The following is a 19,598-nucleotide window of genomic DNA, read 5'->3' on the forward strand; positions in this document are numbered from 1 at the left end:
AGAAGGATGAAAGAGAAAGAAAGAAGGCAAGAACGAGAAAGGAAGAAGGAAAGGAAGGACTGTATGTAAGGAGAAAGCAAGTAAGGAATAAAGAAAGAAGGAAGAGCAAGGAAGGAAGGAAGGAAGAGATGATAGAGGGGATTACTAGCATGCACCAACGTTCTCTCTTCCTGCTGAATGGAGCTGAGGTCGGTACTTCAGGAGGGTGTGCAAGGCTTGGTGAAAAGTGTTGAGGAAGAGGAAAGAGCTCTTGCCCCAGGGCATGTCCGTGCTCCATGGCGAGAGCGGTGTAGTCATCTAGACAAGCTGTTGGTAAAGGAGACAAGGAAGAGGCAAAGAGGGAAGAAAAGTGAAGGAGGGGAGGAGGACAGGGAAGAGAAGACGAGAAGAAAGAGGGGAAAGAAGAGAAGGAAAGAAGGAAGGAACAATGGATGGAAAGATAAGCAAACAAGAACGAGGCAAGCAGTAGAAAAAAAGAAGACCGAGAAAGGAAGAGACGATAAATGAGTTTAGTACACTGCACCGACGCTGTCACTGTTCACAGAAAGGTGGTGAGGGAGAGAAGGAGGAAAGAAAGAAGGAAAGAGAGGAAGAGAAAGAAAGGAAGGAAGAAGGAAAAAAGCTAGGAAGGAATGAAGCAAGGAAGTAATTAAGGAAGAAAGGAAGATGACAAAGGCGCGAAAGACCGAAATCGTAGAGGAGATTACCAGCGTGCACCGACCTTACTAGACGCTGAAGGGAGTTGGTCCCTAAGAGCCTCCGCCTTGGTTAGAGTACCGCGCTCCGGCGCTGATGGCCCGCAACTAGCGCTGATGGCTCCGTGTGTGAGGGTGTCCGCCGCGGCGCCGGAGACGAGCGACGAGCTGCGAGCGGAGGTAAAGAAGAGAGAAGCAGGGAAGGAGCAGCAAAAGGGGAGGCAAGAAGAGGGCGGTGCAGGGCAAGATCGCAAAGAAGAAGGAAGCGAAAAAGGAGACAGAACAAAAGAAAAAGGAAGGAGACGGAGGAAAGAGAAGAGAGTAGAAAGAAAGGAAAGGAAAGGAAAGGAAAGAAAGAAAAGAAAAGAAAAAGAAAAGAAAAAGAAAAGAAAAGAAAAGAAAAAAAAGAAAAGAAAAGAAAAAGAAAAGAAAAGAAAAAAATAGAAAAGAAAAGAAAAAAGAAAGAAAGAGAGCGGAAGAAAGAAACGAACAAAGAGCATTGAAGGAAGGAAGACAGAGAAAAGAAGAAAGACAGAGGAAGAGGAAGGAAAGGAATCTGTGCAAGCAAAGACTAGCACGCGAGGAAGAAAGAAGTAAGGAGCGGGGAAAAAAAAGAGGACAAGAAAGAAGCGAAAGGAAGAGGCGAAGGGCAGGGAGAGAGGAGAGAGGAGATGAGCGGCGCGGGGCCGGCGGCGCGGGCGCTGGTGGGGAGCGTGTGAGGCGGCGGAGCAGCACAGGGTGTCGCTGCAGGCTCAGAAACGGCGGCGGAGCGGCGAGGCGGCTCCGCGCCGGTGCGGCGGAGAGCCCGGCTGTGAGCGCGGGGGGCGGCGCGGGGCGGGCAGGAGAGGCGGTGCGTCCGGGCGGCGGCGGGGAGCCGTGCGGGGCCCGGGCGGGTGCCGGCGGCGGCGGCGGTGGCGGCGGCAGCGATGGGCGTGTGTTGGGGTGCGGTGGTGCGGGTGCTGTTGCTGCAGGCGGGGTGGGCGTTGGGCGTCGGGCAGGTGCGGTACTCGGTGCCGGAGGAAGCGAAGGCCGGGACGGTGGTGGGCCGGCTGGCGCAGGACCTGGGCCTGGAGGCGGGCGAGGCGGAGGCTTGGCGGCTGCGGCTGGTGGCGCAGGGCCGGCGGGCGAGCGTGGAGGTGAGCGGGGCGAGCGGGGCGCTGGTGGTGAGCTCGCGGCTGGACCGGGAGGAGCTGTGCGGGAAGAGCGCGCCGTGCGCCCTGCGGCTGGAGGTGCTGGTGGAGCGGCCGCTGCGCGTCTTCCACGTGGAGCTGGAGGTCACCGACATCAACGACAACGCCCCGCTCTTCCCCGCCGCCCGGAAAAACCTCAGCATCGCGGAATTCACCACGCTGCCGGGCTCTCGGTTCCCGCTGGAGGGCGCGTCGGATGCAGACATCGGAGCCAACGCGCAGCTCTCCTACACACTCAGCCCCAGCGAACATTTCCGTCTGGATTTACAGAAATCGAATGAGCGAAATGTTGTACCCGATCTTGTTTTAACGAAATCTCTGGACCGCGAGACGATGCCTGTGCACCGGTTGGTGTTGACGGCGAGTGACGGGGGCCGGCCGTCGCTGACGGGCACGATGGAGCTGGTGATCTCGGTGCTGGACGTGAACGACAACGCGCCCCAGTTCAACCAGTCGGTGTATAAAGTGCAGCTGCCGGAGAGCGCTGCGGAGGGGACGCTGGTGGTGCGGGTGAACGCCACGGATCCGGACGAGGGCATTAACAGTGAGGTGACCTACACCGCGACCAACTTCCTTCCCGTGAGAGGAAGAGATGTGATTACCGTCAATCCGAAGACGGGGGAGATCCGTCTCACGGGCGCCCTGGACTTCGAAGAAGTCAGGATATTTGATTTTCGCATTGAAGCGAGAGACAAAGGGACACCGCCGCTGTCGGGTCACTGCAGCGTGGAGCTGGAGGTGGTGGACGTGAACGACAACGCGCCGGAGGTGTGGGTGACGTCGCTGTCGGTGCCGGTGCCGGAGGACGCGTCGGTGGGGACGGTGGTGGCGCTGCTGAGCGTGTCGGACCGGGACTCGGGGGCGAACGGGCGGGTGCGGTGCGCGGTGTGGCCGCCGGCGCCGTTCGGGCTGGTGGCGAGGTTCGCGGGCTCGTACTCGCTGGTGCTGCGGGAGGCGCTGGACCGGGAGCGGGTGTCGGAGTACGAGGTGGAGGTGCGGGCGGAGGACGGCGGGGCGCCGCCGCTGCGCGGCAGCCGCGGGGTGCGGGTGCCGGTGTCGGACGTGAACGACAACGCGCCGGCGTTCGCGCAGGCCGTGTACACGGTGCTGGCGCGGGAGAACAACGCGGCGGGCGCGGAGCTGGCGCGGCTGTGGGCGCGGGACGCGGACGAGGCGGGGAACGGGCGCGTGAGGTACTCGGTGGCGGAGGGCGTGGGCGGGGGCGCGGGGGCGGGCGGGGGTGGCGGGCGGCGTCGAGCTACGTGTCGGTGGACGCGGAGAGCGGGCGCGTGTGGGCGCTGCGTCCGTTGGACTACGAGGAGGTGCAGGTGCTGGAGTTCGAGGTGCGGGCGGTGGACGCGGGGAGCCGCCGCTGTGCGGCAACGCCACGGTGCAGCTCTTCGTGGTGGACGAGAACGACAACGCGCCGGCGCTGCTGCCGGCGCCGGGCGTCGGGCCGGGGCCCGGGGCGTCGGGCTGGTCGTCGTCGGGTCCGGTCTCGGGGGCGCTGTGGGCGTGGGCGGCGTGGGGGGCGCCGGCGGGGCAGGTGGTGGCGAAGGTCCGGGCGGTGGACGCGGACTCGGGCTACAACGCGTGGCTGCGCTACGAGCTGTGGGAGCCGCGGGGGAAGGGCCCGTTCCGCGTGGGGCTGTACAGCGGCGAGGTGAGCACGGCGCGGGCGCTGGAGGAGGCGGACGGCCCGCGGCAGAGGCTGGTGATCGTGGTGCGGGACCACGGGGAGCCGGCGCGCTCGGCCACGGCCACGCTGAGCGTGTCGCTGGTGGAGGGCGCCGAGGCGGCGCTGGCGGCCGCGGGCTCCTCGTCGTCGTCGTCGTCGTCGGGAGCGGGGCTGCGGCCGGCGGAGGGCGGCGCGGCGTCGGCGTCGGCGACGAACGTGTGGCTGGTGGTGGCCATCTGCGCAGTGTCGAGCGTGTTCGTGCTGGCGGTGGTGCTGTACGGGGCGTCGCGGTGGTCGCCGCGGGCGGCCGTGGTGTCGGGGCCCGGGCCGGCGACGCTGGTGTGCGCCAGCGAAGTGGGGAGCTGGTCGTACTCGCAGCGCCAGAGCCGGAGCCTGTGCGTGGCGGACGGCGCGGGCAAGAGCGACCTGATGGTTTTCAGCCCAACTTCCCGCCGCCGCCCGGCCCCGCGGCAGAGAACGGTTCTGCTGGGAAGGGGCCGTCTCTCTCCCCACTTGCCTCAGGCGTGGTAAGTGTATTCGCAAATATTTTTTTTCCCTTCTCTTGGGTAGTTCTATTTACGTGTCACTTTTCATGGATCATCTGTGTATTAAAACACCTTTTCTGTGGTAATAATTTTACAATACGTGTCCTAGCCTTCTATTGCTGTTGGAGGTAGCCGTAGTGTCCGCGTTAGACAGGCGTGTTCGCCTTTCGAAATTTCATTGTTTGAGTACCTGAATGCCTCGCAAAATTTCCATGTGTGCTTTTCTTTTTTCTTGCGTAGGAAGTTATGGTTAAACATATTCTTAGCGTTGTAAGATTTTTTTTTTTCCCCTGCTACTTGGCGTCAAATGGCAGTAGTCGGTGTTAGCGAATCTTTTATTTCCCTTTTTCAGTGTCTTTCAACGTGTGAAAACACCCGGGAGGTACCCAGGAGTTTGGTAACTCCCTTCAGGATGACTGTAATTAGTTATCTTTTGTGGTTACTCTTGGTTTGAAGAATACTGCGTTCATGTGCGCCAAGGCTCGCTCCGATTTATTGATTCAGAAGCTCGCTGGTTGGTGGGTTTCGCCAATCTTAAGAAGCTGAAATACATGAAGTTGTGGGGTGCAGTGAGGGAAGAAACGTTGGTGGAGGTCGTGAGTACTGCTCTGCCTCTGGAAGTCCGGTTAAAATGTGGGGTAAAATGGAGTGAGATACAAGATGCTTCATGAAAAACTGGAGAGCTGTTTGAGGGAGGGGGTGCTCCCTGGCCTCCCTGTGCCTCTCCCCACGACCTGATCCCGCTCTCTTTGTAGTGTTGTGGCGTCTGTTCTACCCCATCCACCCCAAGAGCTGAAAGTTGGTGGGAGTCGAGAGAAGGAGGAAGACTGGTTAAGGAAAAGCAGAAGGGAGAGCTTCTATATGCAGTATTGAATAGTAGGTTGAAAACTTTTGGTTCTCCCAGCAGTAGAGCAGAAGCAGCAGGGAAACACAGATTCAGCTAGCAAGAAGTTTTCGATACTGGTTTCCACATTGATTTCCCTGTGTGGAGAGTGATTACTTAGCGGGTTGTTTTAACATCGTTATCGAAGCAGCTAATCCTGGCCATGCACTGATGGCACTGAATCGACTCTGTTCTCATCGAGACTAGGTCCAAAGCACTCTTTGAGATGGGATGTTAGCGTCATGCTTAGTGTTCCTTGTTTGATGTTAGAAACTGGATACAACTTCTACAGGGAAAAGCGAAGCTCTCTTATAGCCGATTTAATTTTCGTTATTAGCGTAACAACGAAGTCTGTAGGGCTGCCGGGGTAGTAATATATAATGATATACTTATTTTTCGCGTTACCCGTTCAATTCGCCAGATACCCGTTTGGATAAGTACCATAGTTTTATATGGATAACTACCATAGTTTTATACCAAAGTGATATATGTAAAGCAGTATATTTCTTTTGAGAACGTATATTTTGTTGGGTTTTGTACTAATAGCAGCGTTTTAGACGAAGTAGGTTGACTAAAAAGATAAAATCACAGATCGTTGGTTCTAAATTGACCAGAATGGTGCTTATAGGTGTACCGAAAACCAGTAAAGAAAGTTGAAAACTTCATGTTCGTTTTGAAAAAAATCGTAGGAGTAGGTTATCTCCCGCTGATCCATAGAAAAACGTGAGCATGTCCCATGAATTTCTCTTTTCTTCCTGCATCTATTTTAGATCACTTAGTAAGGGCTTTACGTTTGAGTGCTTTGTGTATTTGCTGGGGATTGTGTTTCTAGTCTCCTTTGGTTCACTTGTGAGTACCAAGGCTTATCCCGGAGCTGGAGAGCTGTCGCTTTCTTTCCTTAATTCACATGGATGTGATAGAAGGCAGGAGCAGCAAACCGCCATCTCCTAAAGGAGAATCTTCTGGTTAAGTTCATAAGAAGGTTTAAGTAATTCTGTAGAAGAGGATGCAAAAACACAGCACTTGCGCACAGGTGTGGGAAGCAATTCGTTTCCTCGGGCTATGATGAGGGGCGATATGGAGTCTCTTAATGCCGACCGTTTGGGGCAGGGGCTTGGCTTCCGTACGGTTTCTCTTGGTTTCCCTGACTGCAGTAACGAATTGAAGATCTGAACGGGATTTATTATAGACGTACACTATCAGGAAATATTTCAGTATTTCTTTTAGAAACATAAAGCAATCTTAACTTTAGAACAGAGCTCTTGGATGCTTTTACTTCGTAGCATAGTCTGGAGTCGTTAACAGAAGGCGCTAGAATATCCAGTCAGTGTCTTGAACAAAAGAGAACAATTTCGCGCAGGGTTGTCAGTCGCTGCAAGCCCAGACTCTCATTCCCGCCGCATATTGGTTTGGAGAATGACGCTGACCAACAGCGATGTTATCAGGCACAATGCAATCCCGGCAGCTGAAGCAGGGCTTGCAGCCGGGTGCGCTGTGGAGCGCTTCCGCGGGCGGCTCTGGGAGCGGGAGCGACGGCGGAGCGGCGGCTGCAGCGCCCGCACCGCCGTGGTGGCCGGAGGCTGTTTTGCAACCTCGGAACTGGGGATTTTACAGGCAGGGAGATGCCCGGCACGGTGCCGGTGGAGTTGCGAGAAACGCCGGGTGTTCGGCTCGGAGCTGCTCTGCCGCACGAGCGGGACTGGTCCCCCGTACCCGCTGTCGCTGGTGTCCCCCCCGGCAGCTTCCGCCAAGCCCGGTGGTCTCTGACTGGGGGTAAACAGACCAATCTATGCCCTCGCGTTCAAGAGGCGAGTTCTTGCCTGCGATACGCTGAAATAGCACGTTGTAAGTCCGTATTTCCGCGGCTTGATGTAGGTATTGAGGATTTTCGTGGGGTTCGCTGAAATCTAGAAATCCTCTGCCTACGAGATTGTTCTTCTGGGCTCCTTTTAGTCATCTCCACCCCCTCTGTCCCCACGTAGGAGCTGCGAGCTCCCGTGGCTTGTTGAAGGGCATCCTGACATCGCTGCCCGCTCTGCCAGCAGGCACAGCCTGCCTCCGCGGAGGGGGGGGTGTCGGAGCTGCGGGAAAAACAGCGGATCTGCCCGGCGCTGCGGCCAACAGCAGAGCTGCTCTGCCCGCTCCTTTCGCCGGGGAAGGCGCGGGGCTGAGAGTGAGCCCGCGGAGGGTGGGGGTGGTGTGTGCTCCCACGGGGACAGCGCGGGCTGCTTGCCACGGCAGGTTCCGAGCGGGAGGAGCCCGGTGTTTCGGGTCGCTGGGGGTATCGCCGTCCTTGCGCTCATCTCTGCCCGGAGGAGCTCACATGCGAAAGGCGATAGCGGGGTCCCTGCACCTCCGTCGGCGGCTCCGCGCTGGCGGTTTGGGCTCGGTCCGAGGAGGAGCTCCGGTCTTCCTCAGTCCGCAGACAGACCCTATTTACTGTCGGGCTCCCGTCAGTGTACGAGTTTTTCACGTAGTGATGAGGGCTGGGGCTGGCGGTCGGTCCGGGGACAGCTGCCGGCGCGGAGAGCTCATCGGTTCCCCGCGGAGGAGAAACCGCAGGGCTGTCACTCCGTCTGCTCCCCTGAAAGGATTCAGTTCCTTCTGCTGTCTCCCGCTGAAGCGCCGTGTCCTAATTTAGCACCAGTGGGCGCCCCTCGGTTCTGGTGGGCTCCCCTGGGATTTTCCCAAGCCTCAGTACCGAGCGGGACGTGTCCTGTAAACCTCCGCCGAAGGCACCGCTCCGCGTCTGCACAGCCTCTGATGCATTGCTCGCGGAAACGGCACCTTAAAAATCATCGGTGACATAGATGATGATGTTTAAACACGAGTGGCCCTTCGTGTGGTGCAGACGGGTGCTCCGCAGCCCCGAGGTAGCCCGGTTTTACTATTCGCCTTTATTTTTTTTTTTTGCCTTCGCTCGCTTAACAGTTTCTTCTGGCCACTACCATTGTTCCGAGCACAACGTGCACGGCTGGACGAATGACGTGTTATTGCCGGAAAAGGGGATGATTGGCTGAAAATATAAGACGGGGCGGGAGAAAGAGTACGTAAGGGATACGCGGGGCTCTGAGGCGGTGTAAATGCAGCGCTGCAACCGCCTGTCGGGCGGAGGGACGTGGAGGAAGCGCTCTGTGGGCACGTCGGGGAGCGGGAGATTGATGAGAGGGATTGTGTAGCGGTGAGTGAGACCGCGGAGGTCCCGGACCATGCCTTCGGGGTCGCAAAAAGTTGAATTCCTCGGCGACTCGGGTCAAACCGGCTTTAAGAATGGGTCAAGCTGAGGGAAGGGAATAGGGAACGGTTTGGAGATAGCAAATTGAAGGCAAACGTGAGATCAAAGACGAGGGGTTTTAAACAGTGGTTACACTATCCGCTGTGATACCAAGGGAAGTGTCTACATTAAAGGTGTTTAATACGACTGATGTTCAAAGAACGTAATTAAGGTAAGCGACTTGAGATGGAGAGGAGACCTGTGAGACTGGAGACCCTGAAAAGAGGGGTTTAAGTGGAAGGGTGGCCAAACAAGAGTGAGAGTGGAGAAACTGAGTGTAAAGGCACCCTTGAGACCCCCCGGGGCAGCTGGATGTGGGAGGTAGAGCACAAACAGGAGGAACGGGCCTGGGACACTACCGAGCAGAGCAGTGGCTTCACACACAGGGCAAGGCTGGATTCTGCCCCCACGCCACAACGGTGTTACTCCCTTCGCGGCAGGAGTGGCTGTGGTGTAACTGGCCCTGCATGTTTAATATTACTAAGCACTGGACTTTGGCCATGGCCAGAGCCGTCTACCCGAGCAGTGTGTGGATCAGGCACTCATCCAGGCTGAACTGCGAAGGCAGTGCGGTAGGAGCTGGGTGTTGAGATAGTGCCAGCAACACACATGTTCTGGTGGGCAAAGCTGCCTGACTGCTGGGGACGTCACTGTCCACAGCAGAGTGTGGAAAAGGACAGTAGGACAAGGGATGCCAAAATACTACAGCAGGGTTGTAAGGTTTTAAAAATGTTGTTAAAAAGAAAGAGAATCGAAGGCAGGTTCCCTCAGAGCCCTGTAAACAAGCGTTAGGCAACACTACAGAATTAAAGAAAAGTAGCAGAAAGCTGAAGAAGTTATTTCGATGGTAAATGAGTGAATTAAAGACAAAATCGGTGTAGGCTGCCAGATACTTCTCAAAAGGTGAGTACATCTTGGAAAGAGGCAAATGTACAATTACTTTTATTTGGCCGTTGTTTGTTAATCAGTTTCTGCTAGCACTGCTGCTATTTCAGGCACCAGCATGCATAACCACAGCTTGTTATTGCAATATTAAGATTTAAAGACAATCTGCCTTTGAGTGGGTTTGTCTGCTCAACAGGAGGACCTTGGGTCCAAAATTCTTGAGTTTCTTCGTTGCAAACCCAGTCACAGACGGGTGAGTAGAGTCTGTGTGTTTTACCTGTGTGTGCACCTGGGACAGCAACACCCAGCTGCCCGAGCCTTCCCAGACGAATGGATTTATCTTTGCCACAGGCCAATGTTAAGGGAAATTTATCAGTCTTTCCTGTGACTTTAATAGGTGTTATTGCATTGGTTCAGGGTGTTTGTAATGACTGTGCACCACTACAGAGCAGTAGAACTAGCAACTTTCTCATATATTATAGATTACATCATATCTTGGCAGAAGAGGAGTCTGGGGCAAATTTGGGGCAGGGGGAGTCTGGATGACAATTTTACGGTGACTAGGTGGGAACTGGGGACTTCTGCAGTTAGAAATCAAGAAAAAATCCAAACCCCAAGGTAAACAGCATACCATAAATACTTACATTGTATACTGTGTGCAATGGTCCATTGAACAAATTTACGTAGTGTGTGAGTTAAGGTGGATGCACACCAACTCTGCAGCTCCTGCACTCAGCGCACCACCTGCCCCTCAGCTCTAACGGCTGCTGTAGCATAAATGCAGTAGAATTAAAATGCAACATTCAGGTACTGCCAGCGGTGCCTGGAGTTAAAAAATCATAACTGACCAAGGCTTGCTCCAGTGTGGGTAGGATAGGAACTTCACTGGGAGGTTTTGCTGAGTTGTGGGGATGCAAACAGATGTATTGATTTTTTAAATTTAATGTATAATTTTTGGCTGTGCTCCCGAATTTCTCCTGTTTTGAAAGGCCATGATACTATGTATAATTGAAATGTTCTTTTTCACTTGCCCGGAAATTCTCAGCTGCATAAAGAAACACAATGAACGCAAGAAGGGTTAAGAGCTGTCCTTGTCGCACATTTATAGCCTCTTGCTTTTGATCAATCAGGATCTCATGATAATAAGCTCTCACAGAAGGAAGCTGGAAAACAGAGGAGGCCGGAGGGGTTGTCAGGGCTTGAGGCCCATCTGTGTAAATTGCTGCTGAAGGTCATTCCAGGGAGGTTTTTCCAGGAAGGTATTTTGAAATGCTTTCTGCCCTCTCTCACCTGCTTAGAGGGTAGTTGCTAACTGTGCCCTCGGTGCAGAATAGTCGGGGGAGCAGAGTGCTTTGACACCCCCTACCCCCGTGATATGCTATCTCTGTGTGGTATCAGCTCGTCTCTCCCCACAGTTCCCGGGCATGTCCTAAATGCAAGACCTCTCTGGCGCCGATATTTACTTTTCTACAAGTAATTCGACTGCTGCAGCCCCGCCCACTCGAGCCATCCCAATCCTGCTTTCGCGGGCTGGATGGAGCTCGTCTGTGGCTGCGGGTGATCCGACTGGGGACAGTCAGAGGAGAAGAGATCCTTCTCTCCAATGATCCGTGTTAATTTACCTTGTCCAGAAGGCAAAGCAGGGAAGAGGCTTTTTCTTTTTTTCTCTCCCCCCGTTTTTATTTTTTTTCTTTTTTTCTTTTAAAGTTTAACAGGGGTAGAGTACTGCCTCCTTTAATTGTGCTCTTAAAACCCCTCTGGGAAATGTTGTGCTCCGCCGGAGCATGCCTGGACTGTGCTGACCCATGTTTAGCCGATGCCTGTCACTTCTCATACGCGTTTCTCTTCCACCGCGCTACTCTGACAGCGTGCGGCAGCGCATCCTCTCGCTGCCTCTCCTGCAAGGAGCGGAGGGAGGGAGCGGGGTCCGCTCTGCATCTCTCCTTCACGGGAACGCATCCCTGCCACGGACTCGGGGCCGGGACCTCCCCTCCCCCCCCCCCCACCCCCGGATCTCCGTCGGGGCGTTAAAAAAAAGAAAAGAAAAAAAAAAAAACCCAAGGGGAGGAGAAGCCGGCGGGTCGGTAGCGGCGGGGGGAGCGCAGCCCCCTCCCCCGGCGGCGCAGGTGTCGCCGCGGCCTCTGGGTGGCGCCGCCACCGCCGCCGCGAGTCTAAGAGGCGCGCGGGGCCGCCGCGCCGGTCACAGCGAGCGGCGGCGGCGGCGGGCGCAGCGGAGCGGAGCTGCCGCCTCTCCCCGCACGGCAGCCGGCGGCGCGGGGTGGGGCGGGGGGGGAGCCGCCGCGGAGCCGGGACGCCTCCCGCACCCGCAGCGAACTTCTCGCCTTGCCGCCGGTGCGCCCCGGTACCCGTTCGCTTCGCGCTGGGAACTTCGGGCGTTTGCTGAAATTCTGGATTATGTTCCTGCTGAGCCGGTCTGCGGGGAGCTGAGCCAGGGGAGGAAGAATGCGGGTCTATTTAATGGTCTTCTGCCTTATTTGCTGCACCGCGAACGGGCAAGCAGTGTATTCCATCGCCGAGGAAACAGAGCGGGGAGCGTCTGTTGGGAACGTAGCGACAGGATTTAGGAATAGATGCAGCTACACTTTCAGCTCGGAAATTTCGTGTGATCACCGGTTCAAGTAAGCAATATTTTAATATAAATGCAAGTACGGGGGCTTTGTCTGTTAACGAGCCCATAGACAGAGAGCAGCTTTGTGAATTAAAGTCTGCCTGTCTTCTGAATTATGAACTTGTGTTAGAAAACCCTCTAGAGCTTTATAGGATGGAATTTAAAGTCTTGGACATAAATGACAACTCCCCCAGCTTTCCCTTAAGTGAATATCATATAAACGTGCCTGAGTTCTTGACACCCGGGGCACGGTTTACACTCCCCAATGCCCAAGATCTTGATGAAGGTACCAACAGTGTCCAGAATTATACTCTGAGCCCTAATGAACATTTCATTTGGAAATGCAGACACGTGGGGACGGGAGTAAATATCCTGAATTGGTGCTGAAGAAAGCCTTAGACAGGGAGCAGCAAGCCACTCACAGACTTGTCCTTACAGCCAAAGATGGTGGGGATCCTCCAAAGTCCGGTGATGTCCCGGTCATCGTGACTGTGCTGGATACCAATGACAATGCACCAGAATTTGAGCACTCAGTCTACAGGGCGAGTATCTTGGAAAACTCCCCCAGCGGCACTTTGGTAGTGCAAGTGCATGCCACGGACTTGGATGAAGGTCCAAATGGAGAGATCAGGTATTCATTTAGCAATACTACTTCTGCTGATCTACAGCGAATGTTCTTAATTCACCCGCATACTGGGGAGGTGACAGTCAATGGTGTTTTAGCTGTTCAGAGACCTCTCCTCGAGATGCTTATTGAGGCAAGGGATAACGGGGCTTTTGGCATGTCCAGCACAGCTAAGCTGCTGGTGGAAATCACTGACGTGAACAATCATGGCCCAGAGATAACAATTACATCCCTTTCCAGTCCCATTCCTGAGGATGCTGTTCCTGGCACAGTGATAGCTCTGCTGAGTGTTTTGGATAAGGACCCTGGGAGAACGGGAAAGTAACTTGCCAGATCCCTGAAAACCTTCCCTTCCAGTTAAAGCCTTCCCTTGAAAACTACTACAGCCTGGTCACCAGTGGGTTTCTGGACCGAGAGCTGATCAGTGGGTACAACATCACCATTACTGCCACAGACTTGGGGTCTCCACCCATCACCACTCAGAAGACCTTTGGATGCAGATTTCTGACGTGAATGATAACCCCCCTGTCTTCAGTGCTGACACGTTTGATGTGTTTGTGGAGGAGAACAATCCACTTGGTGCTTTTCTCTACCAGGTCTCAGCATCTGACCCTGATACAGGTGAGAACGGACGGGTCTCTTACATGCTCAGGAATTCCACAGTTGCAGGCAGTGCCCTGGCCAGCTTTTTGTCTGTGAGCTTGGCCAACGGGAGCATCTATGCAAAACGTGCCTTTGACTTTGAGCAGCTTAGGAGCTTCTATTTCCAAGTGGAAGCCAAGGACAATGGGTCACCAGCCTTGAGTGCTGCCATAACTGTGAATGTTTACATCTCAGACCAGAATGACAATGCCCCAGCCATCCTGTACCCCATCAGCCAGAATGGCTCAGTAGCTGTGGAAGTTGTGCCCGCCTGGCTGATGAGGGCTACCTGGTGACCAAAGTGGTGGCAGATGATGAGGACAATGCACAGAATGCCTGGCTTTCCTATCACCTTGCCCACTCCTCTGACTCCACCTTGTTCCGCTTGGCACCGCACTCTGGCGAGCTGCGCACCACGCGCTCCATGCGCTCCACTGACTTCCTCAAGCACAAGGTGGTTGTGGTGGTGCGGGACCACGGGGATCCACCGCTCTCCTCTACTGTGACGGTGGGCATCCTCCTGGCTGACACCCTGCCCCAGGCACTGCCAGACTTTGACGACAGCAGGGAGCCACCACCACTGCTCAACGCTACAAACATCTACTTGATCGTTTCCCTTGCCTGTGTCTCCTGCATCTTTGCGGCGTTCCTCCTCTTTCTTGCCGTTGTGCGGCTGTGCCGCTGCCGGACTTGCTGCTGCAGCAGCTGCTGCTGTCCAGCTGATGAGTATGAAAAGTATTGCTATAGTGTGCACATGCTTCCCAGCTCCCACCTCCCGCCAGACATGCTGGAGGTCACCGGTGTGGGTAAACTGACTCATACCTACTTGTACAGGGCATCTGTAGGTCTTGGGCCTAGTAACAGCAGCATCCCAAATGGTGATGCTGGGAACATTCCCAGCGGCTCAAGGTTACAAGTGCCAGGACCCTGCATCCAAGTGCAGCAGGTCCAAAGTGATCGGTTGAGTGCTGTCCTTGTGGTAAGTACCTCTTCCTTTCACTTTTTTCTCCCAGGCACGTGGCTTTGTGTCTATACTGGGTTGCTGTCAGTGTGGAAGAAGGTACTGGGGGTATTGGCAGGAGAGCAGGTGTCATTTCATGGCACCTGGAGGAAACTTCAGTTCCTTTTATATCTTTGCTAAAGCCAAGATCTCTTTGGGTGAAATATGGTCGTGGGATGACAAAAGAGATTTTTCTCCCACAAACATTTAGGAGATGTTCAGACATAACTGAAGGTAAAGAAGATGTAAGTGAAAACTAAATAACTTACAAGCTGAGCCCTTGTCTTCAGATAGCTAAGTAGGGGCATGATAAGAGTCCATGCAAGTTTCTAATCCATGGGTGGTTCTAATCTACACTGTATGGAGCCTGTGATTTTTTTTCTTTTAATTATTTTTTACACCCACCCCCCAATCCTGAGATTTTTTCATTGAGGGGTGAGTATTTTGCTGAGCCAAGATGCTGGTTTACAATGCCCAAGGTAAGTCTGTGGTGGAATAGCAGGAATTCAATATCCAGCACCTCTTTAGGACATGTAACTCGTAGTGCTCATCTCTCTTTCCAAGTAATCCATAGGTTTTGTGAATCTAAAATAATTCTCTTCTGAGCCTCTGACCAAGTTGGTTTCTTCTCAGTAGTGTGATGGGTGACTTTGCAGGAGAAAATACCTTACTTTGATCACAGTGTAGGGCTACAAGTTGGGATATGTCTGCAGGTCTGATCTGCTGGGTGTTACCGTGTCACTGGTCCAAGATTCAGTTTTCTTATATGCAAAATAGCACTGGTTGTATTTTCAATAGGTGCTGTGAGTCATCTTTATATTTTTGTGAAGTTTTGAGATGTTTTGCCTGCAGACTGTCAAATTTCCTTAGTGTGCATAATGGTAACTAACCACTGTTGGCTCTGTCCAGGCCAGTGCTCTGTGGTAAGAGCTATTCCAGATGTTTCTAAGGAAAATGTAAGAACCCATGTTAGACAGACAATCTGCTTCCTGCAGTTGTTTTTATCTTAATTTATGATTATTAGAGGTTGTCCTAAGTCTGTAACCATTATGTTTATTTTCATTTTTTAAACCATTACTGCACCTTTAAATACATGTAAATGGCTAGCCCCTTTTCGAACCTTGATGTAAGGGTAGCTTCAGCAACTTCTTTGGATAATCAAATACATATTCAGCTATATAGCACTTCCTTTTATAACTCTTGAATTTCCAAGTAGTGATTTTTAGTAAGTTTTCCCTTGTTCTAGAAAAGATTCCTGATTTGCTCTTAACTATGCAATTAGTTTATCATGCCTTCTCTTATTTATCTGTTGGCAAGGTGAAATAGGTTTGTGGGTTTTTTTCCCCTCTCACTCTTTTCTGAACACCTTTTCCACATAAATCCTACTGACAAGGAAAGATCTTTTCTCAAATATTTGTTATTTGATTTACTTGTGATGGTTTACCTAGTATTTAGTCAAAGTCATAATCAGTTTTAAGTTCTGTTCCCTGTGGTGGCAGAGGGTTGCACATGTCAGGGGTCCCTCACTATGCAAAGCGGGGGGTGTGGAATAAAGTTTGCAAAAGCAGAAGCATCAGTGTCTTTAAGTCATTGTAGAGTCCAGGAAAATAGCAGTTGGCAGTATGTAAAGAAGAATTTGTGCCTAATGCATTGGTGTACTTTGGGAATATCGTTGATTATTTTGAGGATCTGAAAAAAAAAAAGGCTGTTAGAACCTTTGTAATGGGGAGCTAAAAAGCTTTTTGGCAATCTCTTAACTCAGAAGGTGTCTACAAGAACCCCGATGTGTCTTGGGGGTGTACCCTTGGCTGGAGAGTAGTTCATAATTGCAAAACTTCTATAACAAAGGTGATATAAAAAAAAAACCCTGGCGCAACTGATTTCCATGTACCTATTGAGCAAGATTTTGAAACTCAGGTTGCCAACACATTAATGAACTGAATAATAAGAAAAATGCAAAAGTATCCCTGATCTCTGTAATGAGAACAACCAAAATGTATCTCATTACATCTCACTGTATTTCAGTCATTCAGGTGAATTTTTAAACTTGAAATATGAGACACCTTTTTAGGAGCTTTTGATAGTGGGCAAAATAAATCCCAGATGTCACCTTTGGCAATTTTATTTTCTTATCTCCTAATACACAGAAACGGGTAACCATAGAAGTGACCTACGTGGAAAGTCCAAAGGCTGTGCATTAATTGAGCTGAGTAGGGGAGCAGAGGCAGAGACTGTGAAAACTTATCTACCCTTAGAAACAAAAGGATGTCAGTTGTTGTCAATTTGATGCTGATGATTCCAGTGGCTAGTATACTGGAGAATCAGCTACATATATATACACACACATATGTGTATATATACAATTTACATATTTCTTGCAAAATTTGCAAGTTATTAAAATGGCATTCATATTCAAATAATCAGGAGTGGGCAGAAGCTGCAGTTTCTGTACTTTCATGTCTGTACATGCTTTAGATTCACCAAGATTTAAAATAAAATATAATTATGTTGAAGTGATGCTTGGAAAATAGTTTCCAGCCATCTGAGGTGGGAAAGAGAACTGTCACTCATTCTTGGAAAACTGTTCCTTAGTCCAAATCCCTGTGGACTTAAATATGATTTCTGTGCAGAAAGATCACAGTCACTTTATTAGTGAGGAATATTTTTACTCATTCTATATTAAAATGAAAGGATTATAATTTTTCAGTGTTTACCAATAGAAATTTCAGTAAAAAATAAAATTTAAGTTTGGGTGTTAAGTAAATTTTGTCTTTAAGTGCTTTCAGACTGACTCATTTGGAGTTAAAAATATAAACATAAGTGATCCTTTGAACTTCTGAGGAGGGATCATTGTATTTCTCCCTAAGAATATAAATGTAACAAAAAGAAAACATCAAATATGTAAAAAGCACTGGGAGCAACTCCATAGTTATAATTCAAGGCACTGGAAATGACTCCAAAATTACAATTTTAGCAGAATTTAAATATCCCCCCCCCTTTTTTTTTTTAATTGAGGAGGAGATTGCAGTTTTTAGTACGTGGAAGATAGAAAAAAGTCTACATATATCAAAAGTTAATTGAAATTCCAGAAATTAAATGTATTTTCAAAATTTAGGTTAACTTTATTCTTGGTGGTCTTTTGCTACTGAATTAAACGATAGGCTTGAATGATTTTTATGCAGACAAGTGAGAGCCTTTTGTGCTTTTACATCTTCTATTTAGGTTAGAGCTAAAAATAGAACTATGTATGGCCATAATAGCAGTATAGTAAACTGTAATTGTATCTCTCTCAGTATTTTGCTGTGTCTTTCTGCGATGTAGCATAAGTGACAGCTAAGTGAAAAGCATGTTACGCTGTGCTGTATTAGAGACAAAGGCACTAGTGGGATTACTAAAGTAAGCAGTAGTTCACTGAGTATTTCTGGGATCGTGATGTGGCCATGGATTGTTACAGTTCTTTTGTTTGCTTGTGTTGTCCACTGTGCTATGCAAAAGGCCTGTAAGATATTTCTACATTCAGAGTGTAGTGACCTTTCTGTGATTTGATCTTCAATATTTAGGTTACATCCAAAAATAGACACAAACCTAGCAATGGAGACTATTTCTTGTTAAACTGTAATAGGAGTGGAATAATTTTGTGCAACGTGGCACGCATTTCCAGTGACAAAAATGGGTGCACTTACATTGAGACAGTGGCATGCAGTCTAGGCTGAACTGCTGCAGGCTAAGCATCAGCAGCTTACTCGCACAAGTAAAGACCAGCCATGTGAGTAAGCCCTCCCTGCATCTCGTTCTGATGGGAGCATGCCCCGTAACATAGCCAAATACAAGGGTGAAGCACCTTCTGAATTTTTCTGTCTGTGCTGATAACTACCTGCCTAGAACCAGCAGTCTTATGCCCGTATTGTAAGAATTCAGTTGTGTAGGCAGATTTCTTGGCTACAGAAGTTACTCTTGGGGTCAGGCCAAGAAAATCCTAGAAAGAGTGATGATAAAAGAAGATTCAGCAAGGGAAGCTGCTGTAGATTTCCCTCTTTCTGACCACTCCAATTACCTTTTGCAGAGAAGGATGCAGCTCCAATGTTCAGCAAAAGAACGCTGTGTCCAGGAAAGGCTACAAATGCCTGGGCTGAAACTTTGCTTGTCTGATGTCTGCCTTGGAGTATTATTTTTAGAGGTAGTAGAAGGGAGAGTGACAGAAGGAGCAGCTTGAGACAAAGGGCTTGAGGGGATGTGGAGAGTAATGTGACTGTATTTGGAGACGCATAAGGCAAAGGCAATGATGGGCAGGGAAGGATGAGATTGGACGGCGACCTGGGCTGAGGGAGGGTAGATGTGAGTAGTAATTCTTGTATGAAAGTGTAGAACAAGAAAACACAATAGTCAACAATCACACTCAAGATCTTGAAAATAGAGGAAAATATAGATTTATTGTCATAAGATGGGATGGTGTCTCAAGGGGATGATTGGTCCACACGTGCCATGTTTTTGTACTACTTGCCTGTGCATCCTCTGTATCCTGTTGGGGAGAGGCTGCTGGACTTTTAGTGTGGCCCAATATAGCTGTACTCATGCTATGTATTTTTGGGATTACAGTTAGCTTGTTTCAATGTAACAAAAGGAATTCTGCTAAGAGTGTGACTTGCTGAGGACTGTTTTAAAGTCACAATTAATCAAAAGAATAGCAGCAAAATCCAACACCAGAACTGAAAAGGGAGGCAAGCAGGCACATGGGAATGAAGATGTTCAGTTGAGATTTGTAAGGCAAAGAAAAGGACAGGGCAACAGCTCAAAGATTTGATGCTATCAGAGGCATTTGGAGAATAAAAGCAAATTTGACAAGTATGGCAAGTGGAAGTTAAATATCAGAGAAAGAAGGTACGTTAAGAAATAAAGAAGAGGTTTGTAGTCTCTAGTCTTTGAGCAGTCTCTCTAAGGAAAACTAACACATTTTTGTTCTTTGGATTCTTCCTTCTCCAAAGGAATGATTTTTATGTTTTGATCTGTTATTTCTTCCATCTCCCCCTGGGCTTGTCCCAGCCTGATGGGTCTTGACACCTCATTTAGTGGCTTTTAATTTCTTTCTTATTCTGCAAAAGCTGCCTTCTCAAAGTCCAACATCTTTGCATGGCTGGTCTGCAAAATCAAAGTTTATGATGTTCGTTCACAAAACCTGAGGCTGTTGGTTCCAAAAAGGTCAGTGCTGCTGTTCTTCAACCTTTTCCAATTCCTTTGTAGGGGGCATAAGCCGAGCAAGGAAGTTTTACAGCTGAATGGGCTCTTCATCTTTTGAACTACATAGCTGTTTCCCATGTGTCTTGGGAATGTATTTTAGATAGCTATTAGGTTCTGCTTTCTAGCCAATAGTTATATGGAGATTGGTGCAATATCCTTATGGTTAAAGTAGTTTTCATTGCATGGTATTAAATTCACAGGGTTGTGATCAGACCTATAGTATTAAGACTTGAAGACATTTCAATATAAGCCTGATTTCAGTCTTCTAACTTTGTGAGACTCCACGAATCCTAGTACAAGAGAGATATGGAGCTACT

At 50.3% G+C, this 19,598-nt stretch overlaps 1 pseudogene; it reads left to right on the plus strand.

Moving 5' to 3' along the window:
• Positions 1–1,621: 1,621 nt before the first annotated feature.
• LOC127028815 (uncharacterized) lies at positions 1,622–14,973 on the plus strand (annotated as a pseudogene).
• Positions 14,974–19,598: the final 4,625 nt, after the last annotated feature.

This window comes from Gymnogyps californianus, unplaced genomic scaffold, assembly GCF_018139145.2.
Source record: "Gymnogyps californianus isolate 813 unplaced genomic scaffold, ASM1813914v2 HiC_scaffold_44, whole genome shotgun sequence".
Classification (NCBI taxonomy): Eukaryota; Metazoa; Chordata; class Aves; order Accipitriformes; family Cathartidae; genus Gymnogyps; species Gymnogyps californianus.